The sequence below is a fragment of the Helicoverpa armigera genome, chromosome 19, assembly GCF_030705265.1.
Source record: "Helicoverpa armigera isolate CAAS_96S chromosome 19, ASM3070526v1, whole genome shotgun sequence".
NCBI lineage: Eukaryota > Metazoa > Arthropoda > Insecta > Lepidoptera > Noctuidae > Helicoverpa > Helicoverpa armigera.
The window spans coordinates 5,811,072-5,819,368 of NC_087138.1; the positions used below are offsets into that span (position 1 = coordinate 5,811,072).

At 33.1% G+C, this 8,297-nt stretch overlaps 1 protein-coding gene across 2 annotated transcripts in view; it reads right to left on the reverse strand.

Moving 5' to 3' along the window:
• Window positions 1-7,954, reverse strand: part of LOC110376691 (alpha-N-acetylgalactosaminidase) — a 63,899-nt gene extending 55,945 nt beyond the window's left edge. The window contains exon 1 of one of the 2 annotated variants that reach the window (XM_064039382.1): window positions 7,724-7,954. The gene's annotated coding sequence lies outside the window, so the exon portion shown is untranslated. The remainder of the gene's footprint in view (window positions 1-7,723) is intronic. The other variant, XM_021335261.3, reaches the window with a different exon arrangement.
• Window positions 7,955-8,297: the final 343 nt, after the last annotated feature.

Sequence of the window (8,297 nt, forward strand, 5' to 3'; positions counted from 1 at the left end):
GTTTGTATTAACCTTAATTTTTTGTAATGCCCATCGTTTCTTTTACCATAATAGCACTGGCTTTTTTAACAGAAGTTTTCTCATTAAAAATAATTATCGTTCTCCCAATGTTCCAATCAACTTTTTATAATAAATCAAACGTGAGACTAAGATGTTGGAATCTCTACGAGTTTTGGGTTTAATCCCAAGTTTTTCTACCCAGATATTTTGAGTGGTAGCTTGAGACTTCTTTACACGCAAACCACTAAACAGATTTTGAACTTGCCAAATACTTTAGAATAACCTGTAGGCTACTTTTTTTTTCAAGAAGCAGATGAAAACTCTGGCGGAAACTAGTCTTAATAAAAAAGTGTATATCGAGTTCCTATAATTTCTAACAAATAAGTAACAATTAAGGACTCAAAAAAGCATTTAAGATTAAGTGCAAACCCTAACATCAACCCGTCTATAGGAGAAGTAGACACTGATTGACGCGCCTGGCCGGAGTGAGAGCCTTTCAAAACGTATCAATTAGCAGAATCTTATCAGGCCAGCGCTGATAGCCGATGATTGACATAATAGGATATGTATTGCTAATTAATAAGCTGTTGAAAGTTTGCGATAGGAATTGTATTTATGTAATAAGGCTGGAGTTTATGCACTAACTTAATGAAACCCCGCAGGTTCCTGGTGGTTTCACCCATGGAGCAGGACAACCATTTTCCGCAATAGGGTAAAAAGTAGCCTACGTCCTTTCCCGTATCTAGACTATCTGTGTACTACACACATTTCATTTAAATCGGTTAAGTGATTTTGGCGTCAAAGAGCGACAAACCGACAGGGTTGCTTTTGCATTTATAACAATTATTCAATTTCTCTCTTAACATTAAATAATGTTTAACAGTCAAACGGGACGATGCTTGGTGACATCCAACAATTTTAAAGTTGATCAGTTTATGTAACGAGGAAGCTACTAATCCCTCATTATAAACAATTTGTAGAAGCAGGAAAATGTACCTGGCATGTGTTAAAATGAATAATTAATGCGGAATGCACTTTCTTTGTGTTTGTTTTGGCATGACACCGTTTTAAACTCATGAAGAAAATTAAAGGTACATGACAGTTTACATCAAAAACCTTGACACTTAAATGGATTTATATAAAAACTAGCCGTTTTCCCACGGTTTCACCCGCATCCCGTGGGAGCTACTGCCCGCACCGGGATTAAATATAGCCTATGTTACTCGCAGATAATATAGCTTTCTAATGGTGAAAGAATATTTAAAATCGGTCCAGTAATTTTTGAGTTTATCCATTACAGCCAAACAAACAAAGTTTTCCTCTTTATAATATTAGTATAGAAAAATACAATACAAAACTTTATAAGTTATCTACAATGATTACTTTATTTATTACCTACGTGACAGAGACATCAAAGAAACAATTTAACATAATGAAAAAAAATATACAATAACTTTACGAAATTGTATCATAAATACTTCCTCAATGCTAGATGCATTCGTGATGAAAAAAATATTACTTCGTAACAAAGTCAAAGTTCAATAAAAAACCGAGTAAGTACAATAAAACGTCAAAAGCAATTTACACAGAACAGTTTAAGTACGTTATTATGACAAATGGATATATCTTGAGCTACAAGGCCACGCCTACTGGGCATTATCTGAAATCTATTATTTTAATCTACACATTTTAATAGAACATTAAAAATGGATAAGGTGAAGGTCGGTCTAGTTATTTCCTAGTTAATAGGCTTTGTCTTTCTAGGATATAAAATTGGGTATATTTATTTAAAAAAAAAAGTTAATGTTAGTTACCGGGTTTTAGCTTTCAGTCAACGTCTCTCTGAGAAATAAATAATAAGCAGGTAAGTTAAATCCTAAATTGTAGTATTAATGTTCCTTTAACTGACTATACATATGCCATGTTCATACATATGACTATACATATGGCTTGAGCCTAACTCATGTCCAAAAAAGTCTTAACTTCTGCATTTAAAAAAATGATTACATGCTATTAACGCCAATAATCCTGCACTTTAAGACAGTTAATAATTTTATATCAATGTGAATATCTACATCCTTATTACACGTTAATAATGTAAGCAGAAGTCAAGGTTAAGCTGCCCAATCTATGCAGTTGTCGAACCTAATTTAATCACAATATAAACAGATTTCGTGACATTGATAACGTGATGTGACTTAAACGCACCATTTAACTATAACAATAACCGAACCATTTTGTCCGGATAACTGGGTTGAGGGGATCAGATAGGGCAGTCGCTTCTTGTAAAACACTCTTACTCAGCTGCGTCCAGTTAGACTGAAAGCCGACCCCAACATAGTTGGGAAAACGCTCGGGAGGAGAGGATGAATAACCGAGTCATTTTCAGTTGTCTACTCGCCGATTTAACCAATGGAATTCAAGTATACGGGGTATAGTTAATGGCGCCACTGGGTCTTAATTAAGTACACATGAATGCTTGGAATCAGCAAAATATGCTAGCAGAAAGAACTATTAGCCACACTATTTAACCAAGGTACCAAGGAAAGTACTTCAAGCACCTATATATGATTAGTAATCAGATAAGTTCAGAGCACCAGTAAGGGTCAGAAATCATTTCAAAATAATTGGGTAAAAAAATTCACTATTTACCATACAAATGATTGCACATGTCAGTTCATTGAGCATTATTTTGGGTGTGTTGACGATGAGAACCCGGTAACCTACAATAAAATACTACGATGACCTACTAAACGTATCAAGTATGAGAAAAATTACAAAGTTCTCACGACCTTGTGCGTGAAAAGCTCATAAAGGGCTCTTATCTTATCTAAAGCTGTTCGTTCACTAGTATCTTATGGGTTACGATCTAGGTCAGTTTAAAAATGTGATTCTACGATGCGATTTATTCAACTTTTCAAGAGTTGTGTAGGCATGTTTTATTATGTTCATTTTTTTCTCGACCTCTTTTGAGCTTAAAAATATTCTATGTTATAATAATATTAGATCCTCATTATCAAATTATAATATAATCCTAAAAAGTGACCTCTACTGCGAAGACATAAACGTGTACCTATAAAAAATTCCGGGCCGTTTCCTTTACTCTTTTAGGCTTTAAAATAAGTGGGCAGTTAGTGGTTTAAACTTTATTTTAACTTGTCTCTCGTCGTTGAAATTTTAATGCACCAATACCGGTTATCATGAACATTCGCTACACACTTCGATTCATACATTACGAACACCGAGCGTCCATACCGCGCGTCCGCTTCCGTAACAACACAGAACGCTCCTTTAGAAAGTTAACACATAAAATATTTACCGCCACACTCGAAAATATTATTCGCTGTACATTTGCGCATAATAATGGATGGTCCTCCAAAGTCACTGTGCTGACTCACCGTTGGTTTACAAACAATACAAAATTACGTGGTCAGTGTATAGGAGTGAAGTTGCATGGTCAACTCGCGTGAAGAATTCTTTGGTCCACATTTGCACTTCAATGAGTGCTTAGCATTAATAAATTGTAAATCAACAATGTCGATGGTTTGTTTATGAAAATTTATTGCCTTATGCGGATAGAAGTAATTAAAATGGTATCAAGTGTGAACTGTTGCTGGTTTGAGGTTCTGTAGTATACCTACTTAAAACATACTATTTGTAACACAGTAATGCTCGCGGGACTTGAATATATTGTTGAGCTTTACAATAAGGTTAAACCAAGCTTTATGCATTTATCTTCGTTTGTGTCACTATAGTTAAGCTACTCGCATACCTACATAGTTATCTCATTGGTCTGTGTGTGCTGAAGAAATAAATACATCAAATATAATTGCGATATTACTATTTCAATACAAATTTCCGTGTTTTTTTAAGCTTTTGCAACTGAGCTAATATATATTATTATTTTGTAACATTATTAAACGTTACGGTAAGATGCATCAAAATCTAGATTTTAATTTTAAATTGTGACTAAAAAGAACAAAGGCTTGACAGCTAACAATGAATTAAATGAATTACTCATTTTTTAAATTATAATACTCATATTTCAAATTCTAACAAGTATGTAAAGATATAAATCAAACGACCAAAATAAAATGAACAAAGGTGAGCCTTTTTTTTAAGATAGGAACAAACCTTACGAAATATTTTATGGGTGCTATGCAAAAATAAAAAGGATAAAGTTAATCCTTTTCCTGGAATTTACATTATGATCTCATATCCCAAAACTTTGCCAGTCAAATCCGACGCTCATAGTTTGTCTACTTGAAAAGAACAGATTTTTTATATATCACATGTACAACAGTTTTATATAGTAATATACTTAAAAAGTTATATCATAGAATAATTAATGTCCTATAATATATATATAATATATATATATATGATTGATTCACCCGTGCATCGGAAAGCACGTAAATGTCGGTCCTGCGCCTGATCTCTCTCCGGTCGTGTCGGATTACCGTCCCATCGGACTATGAGAGTGAAGGAATAGGGAGTGCACTTGTGTCTGCGCAAATGCTCGTGCACTATAATATGTCCTGCGTAGTTGGCTAATCTCCTTACAGGAGAACAGCCGCCGTAGCCGATAATCGGCTAGGAGGACATCATCATCATCATCATCATATAATAAAAATATGACATACAACACAATATTCTTAAGTCTCATATTTTAATACTAACGCAAATCTTTTTAATATAAAAATCATTTCGCGTTTATTACACACAGGATGCCATTAACGAGTCATAGAAAAATAATTGTTTTCAAAGTAACTGATCATTCAGTGTACATGTACATAGCAATTGTTTTTTTTATATATATAAACGAACAGTTTTTCCCGCGAACCAGATGATTGTGGGACCATGATGCAATTTTGATAATAAAATTAAGCACATTACTTAAATTCGGTTACCACGTTTTTAGGGTCAGCAATGGTTTTTTTTTGCGAGTATTTTTTTTTATATTATTTTTTTGAACCGGACTTTAAAATACGATTTGCATGTTCGTTCATTACTTACTTTAGTAATTATTTTTTTATTGTTTCAGATGCTTATTTTTGATTGCAGTTATACATAATTATTATTTAACTTAATGCTTTTATTGCCTTACGCAAGCATTGCTTTATTATTATGCAGATATGTATTGTACGTATTATGTTCAGTTAATTGCACACTATTTTATATCAAAGCTGTGACAATAAGACTATACTCAAAATTGATATAGAGTTATTACTTTATCGAAAACTTACATATATCTGGCTATATAGCGTTCTCCCAAATGTATTGGTATCGGCTCCCAATCTATCTAGTTGCAGCTGAGTACAAGTACCTATTTTACATGGACCTTCTCAAAGTCTAATTAATACATAGGCAGAAAATCTGCAGAGAAAAAAAATAATTCATGAAAATTTTTAACACAATAAAGTACCTAAAATCATGCTTTTAACTTGGGATGAAATCATTTGAAATATTTTACTAGTTTCATTAAACATTTTCCAAGTTATTTTTCCTGCTCCGCTGAGCCCTATACTAATACCTCATTGGTCAATCTAGTCAGTACTAATCGCATTTATAACCTCTGCTCTTTAAAGTTGGTAAACAGAACTTTCGTCACGATGCGATGTAGCCGTTCACTCAGTACCTTTGATATATATTTACACTTGCAAGTGCTGTTTTCATCGGAATTTTATAGAAAAAGCACCATTTAAATGTTTTTTTTTGTTTGTATGTGTATAATTGCCTGCAAACATCAATCAATGTTAATCATTTGGATTTTTTAATTTTTATATTTAAAAATGTAAAATATATGTTTGAAAATAAATAAATGACTGGAAATACAACAAAGAACTTATTGGTACGATATCCATAAAAAAAACTATTTACAGAAGAAAGCATGTATATAAAATGATTTTCTTACAGCACAAGTCTCTCCAAAAATATTTCAGCATAAAATATATATTTTTATTTTATTGACATGCGTGATCTATTTAAACCAATAAACCAGTTTATAGATTATTTATTGTATAAGAAATTGACTGGTAATTAGTGACCGATATTTAAACACGTGATTCTACTGATAACTACAAACAACTTTCCCAAAAAAACTTTTATTTTTATTATCGTTCGTTTGACAAAACTAATCGTTTCTAGGTGAATTGGACTCAAATGATACCTCACTATTATTCCTTTATCATCTCCCGAGCTTTTTCCCAACTATGATGGTGTCGGCTTCCAGTCTAACCGAATGCAGCTGAATACCAGTATTTTTTCAAGGAGCGACTGCCCTATCTGACCCTCTCAACCCAGTTACCCGGGCAACCCTGTAACGTCTGCCAAGGATGTTCAATGTCAGCCGGGACCTACAGTTTAACGTTTAGCGGTCACTAATTACCAGTCACCTTATATTTCATTTTTTGCGCGAATTGGTCTCAAATAATATCACAGTAGCTCCTATAATTTACCACAAATAAACATGTATAAATAATATGTACAAGTGAATGTTGCTTTACTTCTCTTTCAACGCCGTCAGTGTAAACTGCTCAGCAATCTATTAAGTTTACGTAATATGAAATATGTATCGAGCAGTAACCGACCAGTTTGCAAACATTATATAGGCGTAACTGCATAATTGATAGTGGATTGTGCACCTGATAATTTAGGTACTTGTTGTAGGCTACGACAATGCTTACAATTTTTGAAATTATTTTTATTCACAATTATTTTAGTCTGCTCTAGTTTAGAAGATTCCGACACTGCTTACAATTGTTTTAAATAATTTTTATACACATTATTTTAGTCTGCTCTAGTTTATTTCAGAAGATTTCAGACATCCTTCGAGTCAAAATCACTTTTATGTTGTAGTATTATGGGGGTTTATTTACAGGAAATAATAAATACATTGAATGGAAAAAAATAATTCGCACACCTTTCTGTTGAAGTCGGAAAATGATAAATTCATATGTATGAAATCATAATTTGAAGAGATGTCCATAAACACAGTTAACTTACTAGTAATAGCGTATAATATTATTGGTAAATGGTAATGTTTCTCTTCGTAAAGTTTTCTATACTTATGTAAGTTAAAATAAGCGGCGGTCGTTGATGTCTTTGCTTCTATCGTTTACGAAGTGCGCGTGAGTCGATTTGAAGCACCTATCGATAAATTTATTTTCTATGTTATTTTATGCTTGGTTAGTTGCTTGTTTATTTTTATTCACGAAAATATATTGAAGAATTAATGAAAGGAATATTAAAATCAAAATAAATAATATCTAGGCAATATCCAGTGGCAATCATTTATTCGGCCAAAGCAATATATTCAATTGTATTATTTAAGATAGATGTACCTGAAAAGTGTGTTTACAGGTTCAAATTGTAAAAAAAATCCTTTCAGCTTTTCGTAAAGTCAAACAACCTCTTAGCAATTCACGCTGATTTTACAAAATTCTTTCACATTTTAGACGATTACGATTTTCTACTGAAATGATACTATGTAGAGCCTTTTTGTAATGTACGTGATAATAGTTAATTAAACGTGTACGTAAGTCTCACGTCAGTGCAGTTATTCACTCAAGATTTGTAATTTTAAATGTCATTGTAACTTCACAAGCAAAAGAAAACGAATCTCCTCTTATATCGCTATACACGCTATCACGTTATAAAAAGCAATTAATTTTATTTTAATTACTTTTATTGTATTTTATATTTTATTACAAAAAGCACTCACCGTAAGGGAGACGACGTAACTCGCATCACAAAACTTTGACCAAAAAATCCTTTCAACTTTCGAATTTTTTTATTAGTGCAACACCGGTCCAATTTTATTTATATATCACGAGTCACTTTCTCGGAGTAAAAAGTCCGCACGCGTTCTTTATTCGAATTGTGGTTCGAAGTTTGAAATGTGCGGGAACGGGCGAGTGACTCCGCTCCGTTCGAGACGAAGACTGAACGAAGTCGCCCGATCGTTCCCCCGCGCTTCGGTCAACGCAGGTCGGCAATCGCATTAAAACCTCCTTGCGACTGAAACTTGTATGCAACATACACTGCCTTTCAATAAAGAGAAAAAAACCTCCTTTTACTGCATCAGCCAATAATAGTCGTCAATGTATAATGTATAATACAGTTTTATATTAGCGGTCGTGAAACTAAGAATCTGAACACTCAAGTAATACGTTCACAGTGAATAAACGATAAATATAAGCGGTTTTTAGGAAACAGCTGAAATTAATTTATTTTGTGTGTTCAACGATCCTTGTAAGTTGTCGCTGAAGAGTTGATGAGAGTTTTTTTATGTAAAT